This window comes from Sus scrofa, chromosome X (assembly GCF_054392235.1).
Source record: "Sus scrofa isolate SSC_HxYL_T2T_F1_AM1 chromosome X, Sscrofa_HxYL_maternal_Yorkshire_Landrace_v2.0, whole genome shotgun sequence".
NCBI lineage: Eukaryota > Metazoa > Chordata > Mammalia > Artiodactyla > Suidae > Sus > Sus scrofa.
The window spans coordinates 44,679,635-44,704,067 of NC_139401.1; the positions used below are offsets into that span (position 1 = coordinate 44,679,635).

General features: G+C 40.8%; 1 long non-coding RNA gene across 1 annotated transcript; it reads left to right on the top strand.

Annotated features, from left to right (window-relative positions):
* The first annotated feature begins 404 nt into the window (after positions 1-404).
* LOC146394575 (uncharacterized) lies at positions 405-22,947 on the top strand. Its single transcript, XR_014835353.1, has 2 exons — positions 405-474; positions 21,667-22,947. It is a non-coding gene; the product is annotated as an uncharacterized LOC146394575 (long non-coding RNA).
* Positions 22,948-24,433: the final 1,486 nt, after the last annotated feature.

Sequence of the window (24,433 nt, forward strand, 5' to 3'; positions counted from 1 at the left end):
TAGAATCCATTTGATACATGTATCACCTCAAAATTTAACATTGGGCAGCCAAGGAGGGTGAAAACTAAGGTAGCCTCGCTCAGAAGATTAAGCCCTGTATTCTGATGTTCTGGTCTTGGTTTTGGCACTTATTCACTTGGGTAAGTCACTGGGCCTCGTTTGATCTATACTATTTACGAAGTCAATCCCTGCTCTCATGTTCTATCTGCAGAAGGTAATGCATTTGGAATTAAATCAAGCAGGCATTACGAAAGCTTAAATGTTTTGAAATGCTGGTGCAGAAAATCGTACATTTTCCCAAGGTAAGCTGAGATTCACGAGGAAGTTATTTTAATTAGTACAGATTCTGATTTTGACGTGCCTGTGGCCTTACACTATGGGTCATTGTTTTCCTTTCTAAATTCTTCCCACAGTGAACCGTGGAATGTTACCGTCCATCATTCAAGTTTGAAAATAACCACTTCACAAAGCCAGGTAAGTCGGTTGTGAATCTGAGAAGCCCTATAAGATCCAAATCAATTACATGATACCAGCCTACCCTTAATGAAATCCAAGTAAAATTATGAGCTTTCTATTTTTCTCCTAGATTATTCTCATATGACAGGAGAGAAAAGAAAAAAAAAAAAAAAGAACACTTCTTCCATCTTATGCCCCTACAAATTCCTTCCCAACTAGTATTGAATCACGGATGGGGTGGGTATTATTCGAGTCAACAGTTATGGCTTCTCGGGAGTTCCATTCGTGGCTCAGCAGTTAACGAACCCAACATAGTGTCCATGAGGATGCGGGTTTGATCCCTGGCCTCGCTCAGTGGGTTAAGGATCTGGCGTTGTCGTGAGCTGTGGTGTAGGTTGCAGACGTGGCTCGGATTCCGAGTTGCTGTGGCATTCGCAGCTGGCTGTGGCTCCGATTCGACCCCTAGCTTGGGAACTTTCATATGCCGCCAGTGCGGCTCTAAAAAGCAAAAAAAAAAACAAAACAAACAAACAAACAAACAAACCACCAAACAGCAAAAAAAAGAAAAAGAAAGAAAGAAACACAGTTATGGCTTCTCTTTCTGTCTGCTTGCGGGGACAGCACATGCAACAGCCTGAAACCTGACCTCAGACACTGGTTTCTCTGTGACCCCGTGAACCTTGCCTGGGAGAGTTTGGTTATACACATCCATGAATCACGTGGCTATCACTTTTCCCTGTTACAGCTGATTAACCTCAGGGAGTTGCCATGGGAACCCTCTTGCCCCATCAAACACTAACAAGATCTGATGTAGATACGGTGTACCTGCCTGAATTGAGTTTCCCTGGGAGGTGCTTCTCTTTTCTCCCCCGGCCCTTGTCTCCCCCAGTAAGAGGAAGGCTTTGTGTGCTCCGAGACACCCCAAGCTTTGCACATCTGTAATGAATTCCAAACCCAGGAGACATGCTTCCTAGTTTTCCTGATGTTTGGATTTGAACTGGGATCTTTGAAACCTAGAAGTTTCCTCATTATTACATTAGCTTAGGAATTCCAAATATTTTAACCAAGGTGTATGGCAGGGGTAACTTTTAACACAGAGCAAAGGACTTCCCTGGATGCCAGTGGAGCTAGGGTCATGCCAGTGGCTTCAACATGCTGGAGCTTCATTCTGGAAATTCCAGTGGTGCTTTTGGAGGGCTGCCGGTGTGAGAAAAGATCCTAAAGATCTACAGTTCCCTGACAAATTGCCTGGGTCTGGAAATATTCAGCAAACTTGCAGGCTTTTGTTGTTTAAGAATATGCTTGAAAAAATGCATCATTCAGCTCTGAAACAGAACGATGTGGGCTCTAAATAGCTCCCATGACAGTCTGTCTTAGAAAAGAATGCATTTCACAGACATATTCAAGGATTCCATTTTAAAAAGTTCGTATAAGCTGGTGAGAACTGCACACATAAGATAGGAGGAAGAAAGAAAAACAGTATGGGAAAAATCTCCTTTCAAAGGCACTCCCGAGAAACTCAATTTGAAGTTCTTAGGGGGAAAAAAAAAAATCACTGCCGTCACTGCAACCAGAGATTTGCTGGAGAAGAGAGGGTCAGGCTTAGGCTTCAACTCATTTCAAGAACATAATACAAACATCGCTATCAGTAGCACAGGCATTTGCTTAAGCTCCCTGGCATCAACTGGTGTGACCTTTACTGAGAATTAAATGGCCACAGCAAGTACTCAATGGCAACTTTCTCGGCAAGTGGGACCAAACTGATTCTCAGGATCCAGCTACTGTTCTTACAGTCAAGAAAACTCCAGAAGACCACCAAACACAGAGCACGCTGGTCAGGCTATTTCCGAATTCACAGACTTTCACTCCTACCTGGCTTGACAAGGCTTTTTAGAAATCAGAAAAACAAGAGAGTCAGAAGGAGAATTCTTTGTCTACAGACATGTGTCCAATAACTGTAGGTTAATGAAGGACCATGAACTTCCCTGTTTACAGAGAAGACAGTGAACACGATATTTTTTTTCTTCTCCCATGACCCAGACTTTGAGGACAATATCTTGCCACTCACTATTAAAACGCCAGGGAAGAAAGAGTGACTCAAGTTCATGGGTTGGGATGAGGTTTGAGGTGACAAACAGAAGGTATGGGTACAGATACTAGAACCAGCAAACAAAAAAAGCCTTGCTTATTCCAGAAATTATTTGCACTTAGGTTAAGTTTCTTAACTCCAGAGTTAGGCATGTGAGAATTCATCCAAAAGTAGAAAACAACCTATCCCCCACCTGATCATAAATTCCAGGAAATGCCAGGCACTTTGATTATTATGGCCCATATGCCACAAATTCATTAAAACACAGACCTGTTTCAGTTACAGGAAGCAAAGCTTTGTGGAATGAGCACCAGAGTGTGTCCTGGCTTGACTGTTCTCTTTTAAGAGATGCTAGGCCGTTTGCTTAGATATTTCTCTCTGTTCTAATTCTCCAATTATAAAGAGAGAGAGAGAGAGAAAAGAAAGAAGGAAAGAAATTCTCCATTTCTCCTGTTTATCATTCAGAGATGCTGTGAGAATCGACAAATAGCATCCTTAGAATGCTGAGAGGCTTCTGGAACAGAGTTCCCATTGTGGCTCAGTGGAAACGAATCCAACTAGTAACCATGAGGCTGCAGGTTTGATCCCTGGCCTCACTCAGCGGGTTAAGGATCCAGCATTGCCATGAGCTGTGATGCAGGTTGCAGACGCAGCTCGGATCGCTTGTTGCTATGGCTGTGTCTCTGATTCAACCCCTAGCCTGGGAACCTCTATATGCCGCAGGCTCGGCCCTAAAAAGCAAAAAAAAAAAAGAAAGAAAGAAAGAAAGAAAGAAAGGCTTCTGGAAGCCTGATATGGGGCATATTCCAGGGCTGCATGCCTGGAGCCTGGCCCATATCACCATAGGATTGCACAGAGCCTGCAATGTTGAGGGGTTCACACTATAAGCTTCCTCCTTCAGCAAGTCACACTTGTAAATTACAGTTCATTGGTATTTTCTGATGTTCTTTATGTAGGAGGTAAAAGCTGACTGCTTGTTTTAAGAATAATTTCCTAAGAAGGATTTTTTTTTTTTAATATCAAGACATTTTAACTGGGAAAGATCTCATTCAATGATAAATGGATTGATTCATTTACTCATTCCACAAACATGTATGCAGTAGCTTCGATGTGCCAGAAATTCTGCTAGGCTCTGGGAGGGCAAAGCCAAATGAGGCAGGGCTCTGGCCTCAGGGAATTCATGGTCTCATAGAAGAGGAAGACCAACCAACCCGTGATCTGGCACAGGGCTCAGGATTAGACCGGGTGCCGTGAAAATCCATCGTGGCCCTGTCAAAATTGTTACTGGCGTTTCCAGAACAGGGTTTGCCTTTAGGTGAACTATAAAGATACACAGGAATTAGATGGAGAAGAAGGAAAAGGTATTCTGGGCAAAAAGAGTAGCACCTGCAAAAATAGCCCTGAATCAGCTTTCCCGCAATGCAGAAACATATTAATGAGATGTGTGAGGAGCACCTAAGGAAGAGTAGGCATTCGACAATGGTGAAACAGATGGGGTAGAACCAGTGAAAGAGCTAAAGAGCTGGGCAGCTGGTGGTGCGGGCATAAGCGCCTCACCTCAGGGCCAAGGGAGGGGCACACACAGAATCACAACCTTGGCGCTCCCACCCTTAGACCTGCAACTGTAGCTCTTGCCCCCAAACCACTGATTTTCTAAGGTTCATTAAGAAGCCAGGGACAGAACCATGTGTAGATTCATGACTGTAGAAACTCTGCTAGACAGTGTGAGCACCCTTAGCTGATGCAATACAATCCTCTTTGCATGCAGTGGTCTGAGAGCTTAGAGATTATGCTTTAGTGAGTTAGCTTCTAAAAACACCAATGAAAACCAACACTTACGGAGCTCTCACTAGATGCTAGGCACTATGATTACCCTGCGGATACCCAAACAGCTAAGAAACACTTAGCTGTTGCTAAGTGTTTGTTGCTAAGTGTTGCTAAGTGCTGAGAGCACTTGCTCTCAGTGACCTCTGAAACACTCATTTTACAAAAGCAAGCTGGGAGTTCTCATCATGCCTCAGTGGTTGAATCCGACTAGTATCCATGAGGATGCAGCTTCGATCCCTCTGTTAGGGATGCAGCATTGCTGTGAGTTGTGGTGGAGGTCGCAGACGTGGCTTGGGTCCGTCGTTGCTGTGGCTGTGGTGTAGGCTGGCAGCTACAGCTCTGATTGGACCCCTAGCCTGGGAACCTCCCTATGCCGCTATGGTTCAGGGGTGATCCCTGGACGGGGAACTTCCATATGCTGCAGGTGTGACCAAAAAAAAAAAAAAGCAAGCACTTGCCCAAACTCTAATACTCCAATTAACAAGTGAAGTTTTCCTGTTATTAGTATTTTAAGGCTAGTCATTTCTCTTAGTTGGGCGGTCTGGAAAAGCCATTTAGAGCAAAGAGAATCAAGCTCTCCATTTATCGCAGTTTGGAGAGAAAGCTAGAAAAGCTAAGTGTCTGCTGCCCCCATGCGGCCACGACTCATCCATTGCTTTCCTCAATCACATGAAAATACATTTCTCATAACCAGCATCAGTAGAAATGTTGAAATTAAGACTTTTGGAGACTAAGGCTACTGTCTCTGTAAGGGGCTTTTCCTTTTCTGTGTCTCTAAGAAAATCCTATGATGAAAATTGAAAAAATATATAAATCTCTCCAAGACAGCCTAAGAGATGCCAGTAGTAAATTTCCAGTTTATCTCTTTAAATTAAAGGCCCTTTTCCTGGTCTTCTAAACCCCATAAGTTTCTGCAGTATCCAAACTGGTGAAACAGTTCATGTTCAGGAATTCGGTAAGCAATTTCTGGAAGCTGCTTCAGCCAATGTCTTAACTATGTGATAAGAGTTATGAAGAATTTCAAGCAAATTTTGGATTGGTTACTTGCAGGTCTTCTTCAAATAACCTCTCGGTCCTACACCCACTCCTTAAAAATCTGTCATGGAGTAAGTTTAGCCAAACAAATAAATACGTGTATTCTTCTCCACACAGAGGCCACCAACTACTGAATCAAATTATTCTCCCTTATTTTCCTTTTCTGGAACATTTACTTTATTCTTTTTAACCACGCCAATTCCTTCCACTCTAGGAAATTTTTACCTGTAAATTGATCTTTTCTGCAAAATGTTCCCAAACTCCACTGAGAAAACTTAATCAAGCCAATGATTTCAGTATCTTCCACCTGGAGGATAAAACAGAGACAAAGATAGCAAGAAATAGAAAGAATGACTAGGAAAACTTCTATTTTTTTACTTAAACTACTCAAAAGTAAAGACTGAATCTAGCCTTTCCATTTTGTCTTCTATGCTGCTACAATGGTATATATATATATATATGTATATGGAGAGAAAGAGAGACAATGATGAGAGGAGGGTTTAGGATACTATTATTTATTTATGTAATCTTTTTAGGGCCGCACCTGTGGCATATGGAGGTTCCCAGGCTAGGGGTCCAATCGGAGCTGTAGCTGCCGACCTACGCCACAGCCACAGCAATGCTGCATCTGAGCCACATCTGTGACCTACACCACAGCTCACTGCAATGCTGGATCCTTAACCCACTGAGCGAGGCCAGGGATCGAACCTACATCCTTACGGATACTAGTCAGATTCGTTTCCCCTGAGCCAAGATGGGAACTCCCCAGGATACTATTATTAAATCCACCTTTTCCAAGAATTTTGAATTTTTTGGCCACACCCATGGCACGCAGAAGTTCCTAGGCCGGGGATTATACTCAAGCCACAGCAGTGACAACACTGAATCCTCAACTGCTAGGCCACCAGGGAACGCCCAGAATTTTGAATTTTAATATCAGCATGAAACATAATGGGAAAGAAAACTATAGCATATTGAATATACTTCTATAAATGAAATTTGCTCAAAATACTACATTTGCAGATCTGTCTGTCTCCTCAGGTAAATGTCAGGCACCTTGCATCTTGTGGGAGAGAACCATGCCTGCTTTGACTTTTTTAAAAATAAATGTATTGATGAATAATGTATATGCCACAAAATTCACCCATTTGAATGTGCAATTCAACGGTTTTTAATGAATGTTTAGAATGGAAACCATCAACACAATCCAATTTAAGAACATTTCCAGCACCCCACAAAGATCCCGCATCATGTTTGCAAACCCCACTCCAACCCGTGACCCCAGGCAACCATTAAACTGCTTTCTATCCTTATAGATTTGCCTCTTCTGGACATTTCATATAAATGGAATCATATATGTTATTTTGCTTCTGGTTTCTTCCATTTAGCATACTTTTGGGGGCCATCCTTGTTGTTATATGTAATTGTAGTCCATTCCTTTTTATAGCCCAGTGAGTGGATGTAACACATGTTGTATCCATTATCAGTTGATGGACATTCAAATTTTTCCCATTTTTGGACTGTTGTGAATAATGTTGCTATGAACATTGGCGGTCAACATATAATCTTTATATGTTTTTCTCCAGAGTAGATATCTAGAGAATTGCTGAATTTATAACTTTATTTAAGAAACAGCCAAACTCGGAGTTACCGTTGTGGTGCAATGGAAATGAATCCAACTAGGTACCATGATGTTTCGGGTTTGATCCCTGGCCTCGCTCAGTGGGTTAAGGATCCGGCGTTGCCGTGAGCTGTGGTGTAGGTCACAGACGCGGCTCGGATCCTGCGTTTCTGTGGCTGTGGTGTAGGCCAGCAGCTGTAGCTCTTATTCGACCCCTAGCCTGGGAACCTCCATATGCCGTGGGTGCAGTCCTGAAAAGCAAAAAAAAAAAAAAAAAAAAGAAAAAGAAAAACAAAGCAAAAAAACGACAATGGCCAAACTGTTTTTCCCAAGTGGCTGTCCCATTTTCCCATTTTATAGTCTCACCAGCAATGTTTGAAGGTTTCAATTTCTCCACATCCTCACCAACATTCTAATGGGTATGAAGTGGTGTGTCATTGTGGTTTTTATTTGCATTTCCCTAAAGATTAATGAGTGCAGGACGGCTTTTCATGTGTTTATTGGTCATTTGTATATCTTCTTTGGTGAAATGTGTCTTCAAAACCTTGGCCCTTTTTTTAATTGAGTTATTTGTCTTTTTATTATTGAGTTATGAAAGTTCTTTGTACATTCTGAACACAGTCTTTTGCCAGGAATATAATTTGCAAATATTTTTTTCTGGTCTGTAGACTGTCTTTTCAATTTCTTAATAGTGTCTTTTGAAGCACAAAAGTTTTATAATTTTGATGAAATCCAATTTATAAATTTGTTCTTTTGTGTATTTTCCCTAACCCAACACCAAGATTTTCTCTTGCATTTTCCTTTAAAAGTTTTACAGTTTTAGCTTTTAGGTCTATAACATGTTTTTTGTGGGTTTTTTGGTTTGTTTGTTTGTTTTTGTTTTTGTCTTTTTGCCATTTCTTGGGCTGCTCCTGCAGCATATGGAGGTTCCCAGGCTAGGGGTACAACCGGAGCTGTAGCCGCCAGCCTACACCACAGCCACAGCAATGCAGGATCCAAGCCAGTCTGCAACCTACACCACAGCTCACGGCAATGCCCAATCCTTAACCCACTGAGCAAGGCCAGGGATCGAACCTGCAACCTCATGGTTCCTAGTCGGATTCATTTCTGCTGCGCCATGATGGGAATCCCATAGTGATTCAATTTTTTTAATAGATCATAGTCCATTTAAAATTTTTACAAATAATGGCTATATTTCCCTGTGCCATACAATATATCCTTGTTGCTTATTTATTCCATTCATAGCGGTTTGCATAGCTTAATCCTATATCCCTATCTTACCCCTCCCCCTGTACTTTTCCCCATTGGTAATCATTAGTTTGTTCTCTAATCTGAGTCTGTTTCTATTTTATTATATTCACTCATTTGTTTTATTTTTTTAAATCCACAAATAAGTGATAGCATAAAGTATTTGTATTTTTCTATCTGACTTTCTTCATTAAACATAATATCTTCTAGGTCCATCTACAGTGATTCAAGTAGCAGAATTTTATTCATTTTTATGGCTAATATTCCATTGTGTATGTATACACCACATCTTTTTTGTCCATTCATCAGTCAGTAAACACTTAGGTTGCTTCTATATCTTGGCTGTTGTAGATAGTGTTGCTATGAACATCGGAGTGCATGTACCTTTTTAAATTAGTGTTTGGGGTTTTTCCAGCAGTGGAATTGATGAATCATATGGTAGTTCTATTTTTAGCTCTTTAAGGAACCTCTACAGTTTCTGTAGTGGCTGCAACAATTTACACTCCCATAACCATGCACAAGGGTTCCTTTTTCTCCTCATCCTCACCACCATTTGTTATTCGTAGACTTTTTGATGACAGCCATTCTGACAGATGTGAGATGATATCTCATGGTTTTAATTTGCATTTCTCTAATGATCAGTGATGTTGAGCATCTTTTTATGTGTCTATTGACCATCTATACATCTTCTTGGCAAAAATGTCTATTCAGATTTTCTGCCCTTTTTTTTTTTTTTTTTTTTTTTTTTGTCTTTTTGCCATTTCTTGGGCCGCTCCTGCGGCATATGGAGGTTCCCAGGCTAGGGGTCAAATCGGAGCTGTAGCCGCCGGCTTACGCCAGAGCCACAGCCACGCGGGATCCGAGCCGCGTCTGCAACCTACACCACAGCTCACGGCAATGCCGGATCGTTAACCCACTGAGCAAGGGCAGGGACCGAACCCGCAACCTCATGGTTCCTAGTCGGATTCGTTAACCACTGAGCCACGACGGGAACTCCCCCCCCCCTTTTTTTTTCTTGTCTTTTTTTGCTATTTCTTTGGGCCACTCCCGCAGCATATGGAGGTTCCCAGGCTAGGGGTCCAATCGGAGCTGTAGCCTTCGGCCTACACCAGAGCCACAGCAACGCGGGATCCAAGCCACATCTGCAACCTACACCACAGCTCATGGCAATGCCGGATCGTTAACCCACTGAGCAAGGGCAGGGATGGAACCCGCGACCTCATGGTTCCTAGTCGGATTCGTTAACCACTGAGCCACGATGGGAACTCCTGCCCATTTTTTTAAATCAGTTTGTCTCTGTTATTGATATTGAGTTGTATGAGCTGTTTATATATTTTGGATATTAACTCCTTGTAGGTCATATCATTTGCAAATTGTTCTCACATGCAGTAGGCTATCTTTTTGTTTGGTCAATGGTTTCCTTTGCTGTGCAAAAGCTTATAAGTTAATTAGGTTGTGTTTGTTTATTTTTGCTTGTATTTCTTTTGCCTTAAGAGACAGATCAAAAAAATATTACTATAATGTATGTCAAAGAGTATATTGCCTGTGTTTTCTTCTAGGGGTTTTATGGTTTCCAGTCTTATATTTAGGTCTTCAATCCAATTCGAGCTACTTTTGTATACGATGTTAGAGAGTATTCAAATTTCATTCTTGTGCATGTAGCTGTCCAGTTTTCCCAATACCACTTATTGAAGAGACTGTCTTTTCTCTATTGTGTATTCTTGCCACCTTTGTTGTAGATTAATTTGACCGTAAGAGTATGGATTTATTTCTGGGTTCTCTATTCTGTTCCATTGCTCTATGTGTCTGTTTTTCCATGAGTGCTATACTCTTTCAATTACTGTTGTTTTTTGTATAATCTGAAGTCAGGGAATGTGATACCACCAGTTTTGTTCTCTTTCCTCAAGATTGCTTTGGTTATTCAGGGTCTTTTTTGGTTCCATATAAATTTTAGGATTATTTGTTCTAGTTCTTTGAAAAATGCCGTGGGTATTTTGATAGGAATTGCATTAAATCTGTAGATTGCTTTGGATAGTATGGACGTTTTGATGGCATTAATTTTTCCGATACAAGAGCATAGGGTATCATTCCATTTCTTTGTATTATCTGAAATTTCCTTCATCAGTATTTTATGGTTTTCAGAGTTTAAGTCTTTTACCTCCTTGGTTAAGTTTCTTCCTAGGCATTTTATTCTTTTCGGTGCAATTTTAAACTGGGTTGTTTTTTTGCTTTCTCTTTCTGATAGTTCATTATTAGTATATAGAAAAGCAACAGATTTCTATATATTAATATTGTATCCTGGAACTTTATTGAATTTGTGTATTAGTTCTAACTGTTTTTTTGTGGAGACTTAGGGTTTTGTGTATATATCTTGTCATCTACAAATACTGATTGTTTTACCTCTTCCTTTCCAATTTGGATGCCTTTTTTATTTCTTTTTCTTCTCTGATTGCTGTGCCCAGGACTTCCAAAACTATGTTAAATAGAAGTGGCAAGAGTGGGCATCCTTGTCTTGTTCCTGATTTTAGGGGAAAGACTTTCAGCTTTTCATCATTGAGAAGGATGTTAATTATGGGTTTGTCGTAAATGGTCTTTATTATGTTGAGATATGTTCCCTCTACACCAACTTGATGAGGGTTTCTATCATGAAAGGATGATGAACTTTGTCAAATGCTTTTTCTGCATCTATTGAGATGATCTTGTGATTTTTATCCTTCCTTTTGTTAGTGTGATGTAGCACATTGATTGCTTTGCAAATATTAAACCACCCACACACCCCTGGAATAAGTCCCACTTGATCATGGTGTATGATCTTTGTTTACATTTTGTTGAATGTAATATTCATCAAAGGTATTGGCCTGTGATTTTCCTATTTTGTAGTGTCTTTGGTTTTGATATCAGAGAAATAATGGCCTCATACAATAAATTTGGGAGTATTTCATCTTCTTCAATTTTTTGGAATAGTTTGAGAAAGATAGTTATCAGCCGTTCTTTATAAGTTTGGTAGAATTCCCCTGAAAAGCCATCCAGTCCTGGACTTCTGTTGGCTGGAAGTTACAAATTCAGCTTTGCTACTAGAGATCAGTCTGTTCAGATTGTTTGTTTCTCCTTGATTCAGCCTTGGAAGATTTTATGTTTCTAGAAATTTGTCCTTGTTTTCTAGGTTGTCCAATCTATAGGTATATATTCTCTTATTATTTCTTGTATCCCTATGATATCAGCTATGACATCAGTTTTTATCCTCCTCTTTCATTTCTTTTTGTCTATTTGTTTGTTTTTTTCTTTTTAGGGCTGCACCTGTGGCATATGGAAGTTCCCAGGCTAGGGGAAAAATTGGAGCTGCCACTGCTGGCCTACACCACAGCCACAGCAACTCAGGATCTGAGCCATGTCTGTGACCTACACCACAGTTCATGGCAATGCTGGATCCTTCACCCACCAAACAAGACCAGGCATCAAACATGAATCCTCATGAATACTAGTCAGATTCATTTTCACTGAGCCACAATGGGAACTCTTCCTCTTTCATTTCTTATGTTTATTTGGGTCCTCTCTTTTCTTGATGAACCTGACTAAAGGTTTATAAGTTTTCTTTATCTTTTCACAAAAACAGCTCTTGGTCTCACGGATCTTTTCTATTATTTTTCTTATCTCTTATTTATTTCCTCTCTGATCTTTAATTCCTTCCTTCTGATGATTTTGGGCTTTGTTTTATCTTCTTTTTCTAATTACTTTAGATGGTTGGTTAGGGTGTCTATTTGAGATTTTTGTTTCTTTAGGAAGGCCTGTATCATTATAAACTTCCCTCATAGAAGTTCTTTGCTGCATCTCATAGACTTTGGAAAGCTGTTTTTCCATTTTCATTTGTCTTGGGGTATTTTCTGATTTCCTCTTTGACTTCTTCATTGACCCATCATTTTGTTAGTAGCATGTTCTTTAGTCTCCACATATTTGTGCTTTTCCTACTTTTCTTCCTGTACCTGATTTCTGATTTCATACCATTGTGGTCAGAAAGAATGTTTGATATAATTTCTATACTTTTAAATTTGTTGAGACTTGTTTTGTGCCCCAGCATGTGATTTATCCTGGAGAACATTCCATGTGGACTGGAAAAGAATGTGTATTCTGCTGTTTTGTGATGGACTGTCCTGTGTGCTATTAACTCCAACTAGCCTAATGTGTCATATAAGAGTACCATTTATTGATTTTCTGGCTGGATGATATGTCCATTGATGTAAGTCAGTGTTAAAATCCCCTACTATTACTGTATTTATGTCTGTTAGTATTTGCTTTATGTATTTAGGTTCCTGTATTGGTTCATATATGTTAAAAAGTATTATATCCTGTTCTTGTATGTATCCCTTTATCCTTATATAATGTCCTTCTTTGTCTTTTGTTATAGACTTTATTTTGAAGTCTGTTTTGTCTGAGTATTGCTACATCTGCTTTCTCATAATTTCCATTTTTTTGTTTGTTTGTTTTTGTCTTTTTGCCTTTTTCTAGGGCCACACCTGCAGCATATGGAGGTTCCCAGGCTAGGGGTCTAATCGGAGCTATAGCCACCAGCCTACACCAGAGCCACAGCAATGCGGGATCTGAGCTGCGTCTGTGACCTACACCACAGCTCATGGCAATGCTGGATCCTTAACCCACTGAGCAAGGCCAGGGATCGAACCCACAACCTCACGGTTCTTAGTCAGATTCATTAACCACTGCACCATGATGTGAACTCCTCATCATTTCCATTTGTATGAAACATCTTTTCCTGTCCCATCTCTTTCAGTCTCTGTGTATCTTTAGCTCTGAAGTAAGTCTCAGAATATAGACAAGTCTTGTTTTTTATCCAGTCAGCCACACTATGTCTTTTGATTGGGGCATTTGGTCCATTGATATTTAAAGTAATTATTGATAGATATGTTCTTATTGCCATTTTGTTACTTATTTTCTGGTTGTTTTTGTAGTTATTCTCTGTTATTTTCTTCTTCTTTTAGTTTATTTGCTTGTGGTTTGGTGATTCCCTTTAGTGATATGCTTGAGTTCCTTTCTCTCTAGTTTTTGTGTATCTGTTGTAGGTTTTTTATTGTGGTTGCCATGTGGTTCATAGTCGATGACACAACTATAGCTACTGGTTTTAAACTGGTAGTCATTTAAATTCAACACATTCTAAAAGATCTACATTTTTTTTACTCCCCCCTGCCACATTTTGTGTTGGCATTTTTTTGCCACGCCCAGAGCCTGCAGAAGTTCCTGGGCAAGGGATCAAACCCAAGCCACAGCAGTGACAATGCCAAATCCTTAACCATTAGGCTACCAGAGAACTCCCACATTTTGTGCATTTGATGTCCTATTTTACATCTTCATGTTCATCCTTTTACTCATTATTGTATTATAGTTGTGTCACAATTTTTGTCTTAATATTTGTACTAGCTTATTATTATTATTATTTTTTTTTGTCTTTTTGCCTTTTCGAGGGCTGCTTCCCACGGTATATGGAGGTTCCCAGGCCAGAGGTCGAATCGGAGCTGTAGCTGCCAGCCTACGCCAGAGCCACAGCAACGCAGGATCCGAGCCACGTCTGCAACCTGCACCACAGCTCACGGCAACGCCAGATCCTCAACCCACTGAGCAAGGGCAGGGATGGAACACGCGACCTCATGGTTCCTAGTTGGATTCATTAACCACTGCGCCACGACGAGAACTCCTGTACTAGCTTATTTAAGTGGTTTAGCCTCAGCTTTGGCTTTACTAGTGGTATTTTTCTTTCCCTATTCTTCTTTTCCACTTAGAGAAGACCCTTTAACATTTCTTTTAGGGGCAGGTTAGTATTGATGATCTCTTTTCGTTTCTGCTTGTCTGAGAAGTTCTTTCTCTCTCCTTCAATTCTAAATGATAATCTTGCTAGGTAGATTATCCTAGGTTGCAGGTTTTTCCCTTCAGCACTTTGAATATATTATGCCACTTGCTTCTGGCCTACAAGGTTTCTGCAGAAAAAGCAGCCAAATGCCTTATATGGGTTCCCTTGTATATGACTTTGTTTTTCTCTTACTACCTTTAAAATTCTCTCTTTATCTTTCCTTTTTGCCGCTTTAATTATATGTCTTGGTATGTATCATTTATTTATTTATCTATTTATTTATTTATTTTTTGCTTTTTAGAGCCGCACCTGTGGCATATGGAGATTCCCAGGCTAGGGGGTCAAATTGGAGCTGCAGTGCCTGCCTACAGCACAGCCACAGCAATGCAGGATCTGAGTCGTATCTGTGACCTATACCACATTTCACAGCAACACCAGATTCTTAACCCACTGAGCGAGGCCAGGGATAGAACCCACAATCTCATGGTTCCTAGTAGGATTCATTTCCGCTGCACCACAACAGGAACTCCTTGGTGTGTATCTTTTAGGTTCACCTTGCCTGGGACCCTCTGTGCTTCCTATACATGGATATCTGTTTCCTTTTTCAGATCTGGAAGGTTTTCAGCCATAATTATATCAAGTGCATTTTTGACCCCCTTCTCCTCCTGGCACATCTATGATGCAAATGTTGGTATGCTTACTATTGCCCCAGAGATCCCTTTCCAATTTTTTATTTGCTTTTGTTTTTTGCTGTTCTGATTGAGTGATTTCTATCATCCCATCTTCCAGATCACTTAGGCATCCTTCTATATAACCTAGTCTGCTGTGAATTCCTTCTAGTGTGTTTTTCATTTTAGTTATTGTACTCTTCAGTTCTGACTGGATCTTTTTCTAGTATTTTCTATTTCCTTGCTAAAATTCCCACTGTGTTCATCTATTATTTTCCCTAATTCAGTTAACATTGTTATTACTAATGTTTTGAATTCTTTTTCTGGTAAATTGTTTATTTCTCTTTCATTAGTTGTTTTTTCAGGGGTTTTCTATAGCTCTTTCATTTGAAACAAATTCCTCTGTCTTCTCATTGTACTTAACTTTCTCTGTACCTATGAAATTAGGTGAAACAGTTACCTACTGTGGTCTTGAAGGGGTGTCCTTATGTTAAAGTGATCCTATATCATCTGCATGTGCCCAGTAGCTTTGAAGGGGGAACTGGATCTGACATGAACATGAACACAAGTCACATCATTCCCCAGGGTGTCCAGGCAGTTGTCACCTTTGTAGGAGGTGGAGCTGGAGATGGAGGAGCTAGGGCCTGAGCCAGATGTGAGCTGAGGCTTCTCCTTTGCTCAGTAGTCATTCCTGGTCTTTCTGGGGTGGGGCTGGATCTCAATTTGCTGGAGCAGAATCCCTGAGGCTCAGGTCCCAGCTGGCCCTGTTCCCTTTAAGTTTGTGCTTTCCCCACTCTCAGCATCAGCACCCTTGCCCCCAAAGGGAGAGGTTCTGTGGCAAGAGGGGCTCATGTGGGTGCTTGGTATGGGTTGGGGTGCAGGCTATGATATTTCAGCCACAATCAGTGACCCAACCACTTTTGATGCCCTGCCTGTGTAAGTAGCAGTAATGGCTATCCTTGTCCTGCTCAGATGCTGCTCTGGGCCTGGGACACCTTTGTCCTCAACTGTAGCAGCCTTCACCCCAGTACAGCTGCATCATGAAGCTGTCACTCTGAGCTCAGACTGGGGTGCACACCAGGGTAGTGTTGGGAATCTGACCAGAGACCCATGCAGATTCAATCTGCCCTCTCCACCGTTTCAGAAGTAAATGTGTGCTCACTCATCATGAATCAAGTCTAGGCTTCCCACAGCCATCCTGTTAGTACCACTAGCCCTCCAGCCAGCCAAGGGGACTCATCTTCCCAGTGTCAGATGCAAGGGCTGAGGCACCCAATCTGTGACTCAAACCACCCCTCCCCAGGGAGGATCTCTGCCCGTGTAATACCACTCCTCTTCTGAGTTCCCTCCTAGGGGAACAGGTCTCAAACTGATCACTTCTCTTCCCTTACTACCCAATTTTGTGCAGATCTTTCTTACATCTGTAGTTGTACAGAGCTCTTTCTGCAAGTCTGCAGTTAGTTTTCAGTGAGAATTGTTCCACATATAGATGTATTTTTGATCTGTTCATAGGGGAAGTGAGTTCCACTTCCTCCTACTCCATCATCTTGATCTCCTTCTCTGACTCGGCATTTTTGGACTTGGTATTTGGATTGTCAAAAATCAACTGACCTTCGGAGTTCCTGTTGTGGCTCAGTGGGTTAAGAACCCAACTAGTATCCATGAGGATGTGGATTCAATCCCTGGCCCTACTAAGTGGGTTGAGGATCTGTCCTTGCTGTAGTGAGCTGTAGTGTAGATTGCAGATGCAGCTCAGATCTGGCATTGCTGTGACTGTGGCATAGGCCGGCAGCTGCAGCTCCAATTAGGCCCCTAGCCTGGGAATGTCCATATGGTAGGTATGGCACACACACACCCACACACACACCAACCAAAAAAATCAACTGTGTTTATTCCTAGAGTCCTGATTCTGTACCATTCTCTGTTCTTATGACAATACCATCACATTGTCTTGATTACTATAGCTTTATGATAATTTTTTTTTTTTTGTCTTTTTGCTATTTCTTGGGCTGCTCCCACGGCACATGGAGGTTCCCAGGGTAGGGGTTCAATCAGAGCTGTAGCCACCGGCCTATGCCAGAGCCACAGCAAGGCGGGATCCGAGCCGCGTCTGCAACCTACACCACAGCTCACAGCAATGCCGGATCGTTAACCCACTGAGCAAGGGCAGGGACCGAACCCGCAACCTCATGGTTCCTAGTCGGATTCGTTAACCACTGCGCCACAACGGGAACTCCGCTTTATAATAATTTTAAATGAAGAATAAAAGTCCTTCAACTTTGTTCTTCTTTCTCAAAAATCCTTTTGTTATTCTGGGCCATTTTAGGATCAACTTGTAAATTTCTGGGGGAGGAAAAAGCCAGTTGAAATTTTTATAAGAATTGAGTTGAATTTATGATCCAGCTAACAGAATTTGGTTTTGTAATCCATGAACATGGACTGTCTCTACATTTGCTTAGATCTTTAATTTCTCAGTAATATTTTGTATTTTTAGTGTATAAGTCTTGCATTTCTTTTGCTACATTGATTCTAAGTATTTTATTGTCGTTATTGCTATTTTGAATGGACTCCTTCCTTTAAATTTCATTTGCAGGTGGTTCATTGCTAGTATATAGAAATACAATTGAGGAGTTCTCTGGTGGCTCAGCAGGTTAAGGATTTGGAATTGTCACTGCTGTGGTTTGGGTCACTGCTGTGGTGTAGTTTTGATCCCTGGCCCAGGAATTTCCACATGCCACGGGCACAGACAAAAAAAAAATCACAATTGATTTCTGTGTATCAATCTTATATCCCACAATCTTATTCAACTTGTTTATCAGCTCTAGTAATTTTTTTATGGGTTCCCATAGGATTTTCCTACATACAGGGTCATACCACCTGCAAAGAAAGACGGTTGTACTTCTTTCCAATCTTGATGCCTTTAATTTTTTTCCTTTGTTGTATTGGCTAGAATATACAGTTCAGTGTTGAATAAAAGTGGCTAGAGTCAACATCCTTGCCTTGTTCGCAATTTAGGGAAAGCATTTGATCTCTCATCATTACAGAGGATTTTAGTTGCAGGTTTTTCATAGATGCCATTTATGAGGAAGTTCCCATCTATTACCAGTTTGCCGAGAGGTTTTTGTTTTTTGTTGTGCATGAATGTTAGATTTTGGTAAATGTTTTTCTGTATCTCTTGAGATGATCATCTTTTTTTATACATTACTCACTAATATAATTTATTATATAAATTGATTTTCATATGGTAAGGCAATCTTACATTCTTGAAACAAATTCCACTTTGTCATGTCTTTTTTTGTACATTGATGGATTTGGTTTGCCAATATTTGGTTGAGGATTATTTATCTATGTTCATGAAGGTTATCAGTCAGTATTTTTTATTTTTTTCTTGTGCTATCTTTGTCCAGTTTGGGTATGAGGGTAATTCTGGTCTCATAATGAATTAGAAAGTGTTGCCTTCTCAGTTTTCTGGAAGAGTTTGTGAGAATCAATGTTAACTCTTCTTTATATGTTAGATAGAATTCATCAGTGAAGCCATCTGAGCCTGAACATTTCTTCATAGCAGAATTTTAATTACTAAATTCAATGGATTTATTTTTTTGTCTCTCTCTCTCTCTCTCTCTCTCTCTTTTTTTTTTACCACCACACCTGAGGCACATGGAGGTTCCCAGGCTAGGGGGTGAATTGGAGCTGTAGTTGCTGGCCTGCACCAGAGCCACAGCAACACAAGATCCAAGCCACATCTGTGACCTACACCACAGCTCACAGCAATGCCAGATCCCTAACCCAGTGAGTGAGGCCAGGGATCGAACCACAACCTCATGGTTCCTAGTTGGATTCGTTTCCACTGCACCACGACAGGAACTCTGAAATCCTATATCTTTTAAATCTGTTAAGAAAAGAAAAGATCTTAAAATATATAGTATTTTACATTTATATATATATTTACCTTTTTCTGGAGCTTTTTATTTCCTTAGGTCAGTTGGAACTAGAGTTGCCATCTAGTGTCATTTCCTATCAGTCTGAAGGACTTTGGTTATTTTTCTAGAAAAACACATCTTTCTATTTAAAAAAATAAGGTTATTTTGGCTTTACAAAATACTAGGTAGCCCAACCTTGAGGCAGGTATGAGGATAACATGGAAAGAGAACAAGTATTTGTATCCATTAATTTCTGGCACATCCATACTCTTATGTAGTGTCTAGACATATTGTAAAGAATTTAACTGTGAAATAGTCAACAAGTTCTTAGATTATCAGCCTATCATTTTTCTCAAACATTTGTGAGAGTAGGTTAGATATTCTTTTTTTTAAAAGTATTTTTTGAAAGGAAATCTTGCAGTAGAAAGCCCTTTGCCACTTTCCTTTGGACCTCACCGCTACCATTTCAGGTTAAGAGGGAAGATCCAAAATAACTGAGAATAATGGAGGTTGTCTTCCAGGTCGGGAGGCTGACATCTGTTTCTTCCCCAGATCTTGAGCTGCAGAAACCCATGGCCCAATCCTGTTTCTGAGGTGCAACTTGAGAGAGTTTTGGGGAAAGCTTGCCCTCAGGATTTGGGGGTGTAGGTGAAGATACTGAAGACTCCTCCATCTGGATGAACTTATAGAGAGGAGCAGCCTGAAAGGGCAAGATGAGGAAAGAGCAGCAGTGTAGACAGTGTGTGTGTCCAGAGTTCAGTAGAGTGAGGGTGTCTGGGGTTTTCCCAGGAGCCAAGTAGCTGCCACTGAAGGCAGCCAGTTAGAAGAATCTTGAAGGGTCTTGATCCAAATGAACAGTGTGCCAGGTGAGGAGACTGGGGGCAAGGGTAACCCCTGTGGTAGGAACTGAGGCTGTAAGTAACTGAGCTGAAGAGTAAATATTGAAGAATTCAGTGCTCTTGGGCTCATGGGACCATCAGAATGACCCTCTATTCCCTCTAGTACTGTTCTGTAGCACTGCTAACCATGTGCAAAGATCTTGCTGTTACCAATGTCTTGGTGTCATCCATTTGCATTACGGGGCTCCTGGGGATGCTTGTCACCTTGTTTTGTTCAAAATGTAGTCTGTGAAATGTATCTCTTTTTTTATCATAATGGTTCTACTTTTAAGATAGTATTTAGAGAAATAACCATCACCATCACCTATTAGGCTCATCACCTGTGAGCCTAATACTGACTTTTTGAAGAAACCAGGCCCACATTTTGTATCATCTGATTGTTTCCTCATGATGTCATCACAACCTTTTTCTCCTGTATTTTCTACAGACTGGGAAGTTAGGTCTAGGAGTCGGATCAGTTATAGGTTAAGCATTTTTAACACACATACTTAACGATCACCAGGAATACTTCATAGGTGCTACCATGCAACACGCTATTGATGAGGCAATTCGCAAATAATTTATAGAATAACATTTTGGTTCTACATGAGTATCTTGTTCAAAAACAACCTTCTGTGGAGTTTCCTGGTGGTCTAGTAGGTTAAGGATCCTGCATCGTCCGTGCTGGATCCTTGTTGTGGTATGTTTTCGATCCCTGGCCCAGGAGCTTCCACACACCACACGCATAGCCAAAAACAAAAACAAAACAAAATCAATCTTTGATCAAGTGCTTTTAACACCTGCTGTGGACGGAATGTGTCTCCCTCAAACTCATACGTTGAAATCCTAACCCTTGATGTGGTAGTGTTAGGAGGTGAGGGGCCTTTGGGAGTTGATTAGGTCATGAGAGTAGAGCCTCATGAATGGGATTCGTGCCCTTATAAGAAGAGGTAAAAGCTAGCTTACTCCTTTCCCACCATGTGAGGATAGACAAGAAGTCAGCCAGTTGCAACCCCGAAGTGGGTCCTCACCAAGAACCCAACCATATGGCACCATGAGCTCCTACTTCCAGGCTCCAGAACTGAAAACCAAAGTACTGTTATTGATAAGCCACTCTGATTACGGTATTTTGTCTTAACAGCTCAAACAAAGATAATATCTCTTGAAGCTCCTTCCCCGAATCAAGGATTACATGGAGGCTTACAAAAATAGTGATTTGCTAGTTATATAAGTCTCAGCACTTTTATTAAGTCACATTCTCTACAGCTAATTGCTGTAATGAATACTGTGGTGCTCTGCTCATATCTCCCTCTCCGGGCTAATACATCATCCCTCAGCTTCTGGGAAAATCAGCTCCTGACCTCACAGCTATACCTCTCATTGAGAACTGCCCTCAGCTACCGGGAACTACCTCAATCAAAGTTATGCCCTCACCTCCCCACCCCTGCCCAGGGAGCAGGCAGTATTCAATGCGAATCTGATGTAGGAATACAAAGGTCCAGCCCTCAATTTGGGACAACTCTGAAGGGCCATCCCAGCTCCAGAGCCCCCTGTAAGATTGTCTGAGGCTTCAGTTGCAATTGCGTTGAGGGTAAATTCTCCCTCCGTCCAAACCAGTCTTCCTTAAACAGATGTTTCTTCCCGATAAATCTTCTGTATGCAGCTTTCCAGCTCTGTTAACTCGGAACTCATTCTAAGACAACAGAGAGCTTTCTTCCTTTTTCCGTTCATCTTTTTTTATTTGTTCATTTTCAGAGCATCACTATAAACCACGAGTTTTTACTTATTTAATGTATTATAATAATTCGCAGCCATTTTCTTCTCGGTGTTCAAATGATCCAATGTGGCCAGTGAAGGCCCTTCATGATGCCTCCTGTGTCCTTTTGACATTAGTCTTTAAGTATGTCCCTGCTTTCTAGCACAAGAAGATAGCCCATGCTCATCATGTATTCTTCCGGCTCCAGACCCAGAATCAAACATTTCTATAAAACTCTCCAGTTCCCTTTTAATGGGAATGGTGGTTAAAAATAAACTGTTTTCTTTTAATGTCATCTTCTTTTTTCTTTTTAGGACTGCACCTACAGCATTGGAGCTACAGCTGCCAGCCTACACCAAGGCCACAGCACCACAAGATCTGAGCCATATCTTTGACCTACACCACAGCTCACAGCAACACTGAATCCTTAACCCACTGAGGGAGGCCAGGGATCAAACCTGCATCCTCATGGACACTATATCAGGTTGTTAACCCGCTGAGCCACAACAGGAACTCTTAATTTCATTTTCTAAATGTCTTTTTGCTGACATACAGAAATACAATTTATTTTTATTTAGACATTTCACTGTGGTCATATAAGAATTAGAATCAAGTTCTCCTGAATCTCAATCTCTATTAGTTAGAAATATTTTCAGCTTCAAATAACAGGAAGCTGACTCACCATAGCCTAGGAAAATAAGATGTTTAGTTAGCTCATCTAATAAGGAGTCTGAAGATGGCCAGTCTGGGACCTACGCAGTCACTAAATAATCCTGTCAGGGACCCAGATGGCTACAGTGTAACCACTTCTTTGTTTGTTCTCATGCCTCATTCTTACAATGAGGCTGGCCTACTACCAGATACTATCTGTATTCTAGGCAAACATAAGGAAGGATAAAGAAGTTGATGGTAAAAAAAAAAAAAAATTCCCCTTTCCAGGCTTTGCTTTTTTTAATTGGGGAAAAGATGCCTTCTCCATATAATTCCACTTACTCAATATTAGACAGAACACCCACAAATTCAACTCCTGATATAAGGAAAGTGAGAAAATCAAGGGGTTTTATTTTTTAACTTTCTTTTTTAAAATTTATTTATTTGTGCTTTTTACGGCCACACCCACAGCATATGGAGGTTCCCAGGCTAGGGGTCCAATCGGAGCTACAGCTGCCAGCCGACACCACAGCCACAGCAATGTGGAATCTGAGCTGCGTCTGCGACCTACACCACAGCTCACGGCAACGCCAGATCCTTAACCCACTGAGCAAGGCTAGGGATCGAACCTGCAACCTCATGGTTCCTAGTCGATTCGTTTCTGCTGCACCATGATGAGAACTCCAATTTTTTAACTTTCAATAACTGTTAAAAGAAAGGAAAGTTAGAAGGAGTGAAGAATGACTGTTGAAAGGACCTCTTGTGGTATCTGCATGAAAGCCAGCACTCTTCCCACTAGATAATTCTGTTAGGTAAAGCTTTGACAAAGTGTGGCAAAGCTTGATTCACTTAAAAAAAGGATTTATTTGAATAAGGAGACCTCAAGGCACTTACATTAATATGTGCATCTGATATGCTATTAAAAGTGCAATCTTTGTTCACTAGAGAAGTTTTCTGTTTTTTGTTTTTTGTTTTTTAGGGCTTCACCCATGCCATGTGGAAGTTCCCAGGCTAGGGGTAGCATTGGAGCTATAGCCGCCAGCCTACGCCACAGCCACAGCAACGCCAGATCCTTAACCCACTGAGCGAGGCCAGGGATCAAACCCATGTCCTCATGGATAGTAGTCAGGTTCATTACTGCTGAGCCACAGTGGGAGCTCCAGCACTGGAGAAGACTTTTTATTTAGTTTTCTCAATATAATTGAAGTATAATATTAACATCATATAAGAAAAAATTCTAGCAAAAGCTGAATTACTTGATTTGGACCAACTATCCCATGGAAAACAACTAGAATACCTGGAGAAAAATCTTGTAAAAACTGTTTGAAGGCATCACAGAAGCATAGGCATTAAAACTTTGTACTGCTAAGACCCAGAAGTGGAAGGAAACCAACAGAGGGTGCCTTCTCTCCCAAAGTGATCACCATTCTGTACATTCTACAAGTGAGAGCTGTGATTCAGACACTTCAGCGACTTCTGTGGTCATCGAAAGCTCAGGGCATGCCACTTCCAAGAGGTCTTTATAAACACCCCAAGATTTTAGATGCAGTAAGTGTGAACTGAAACAGATCATTCCTAGGAATGAAGCTTGGGTTTAAAGTAGCTCAATGCCTGATTGGATTAAGGTACTAAGTCATAAATAAGTTAATACCAAGAATGCAAAAGGGAATATCATCACATATCTCACAGACACTAAAAAGGTCATTGGAGGAGTTTCCATCGTGACTCAGTGGTAACGAACCCGACTAGTATCCATGAAGACGCATGTTCGATCCCTGGCCTCACTTAGTGGGTTAAGGATCCCGTGTTGCTGTGAGCTGTGGTGTAGGTCGCAGACGTGGCTCAGATTCCTCGTTGCTGTGGCTGTGGTGTAGGTTGGCAGCTGTAGCTCTGATGCAACCCCTAGCCTGGGAACTTCCATATGCTGCAAGTACGGCCCTAAAAAAAAAAAAAAAAGAAAAAAAAAGTCATTAGAAAAGATTATGAAAAGCTTTTTACAGGAAACTGAGATGCAATGAGCTAAATTCTAAGGAAAAACTGTAACAAACTGACACATGAATAGAGAATCTAAATTTTCCTGTGTCTGTTTATAAACATTTAATCTATAATTTAAAACTTTTCCATAAAGAAAACTCAAGCTTCACATGGCTTACTTGACAGATTTTATCAGGGAGCTGGAGAACAACTAACGCCAACATTATATAAACTCATCCAAAAACAAGGAACTCTTCCAAAAAGAAGAACAAAGGGAACCTTTTCCATCTTGTTTTATGAGATCAGCATTGCTCTGATCCAAAAGCTGACAAGAACATTACAAGAAAGGCGAATTCTGTTCAATCTTTTTTATGACATTCTAAACGAAACATGAGTACATTAGGTCCATAAATATATGAAAAGATAATAGATCATTACTAAACTTGGCTTATTCTA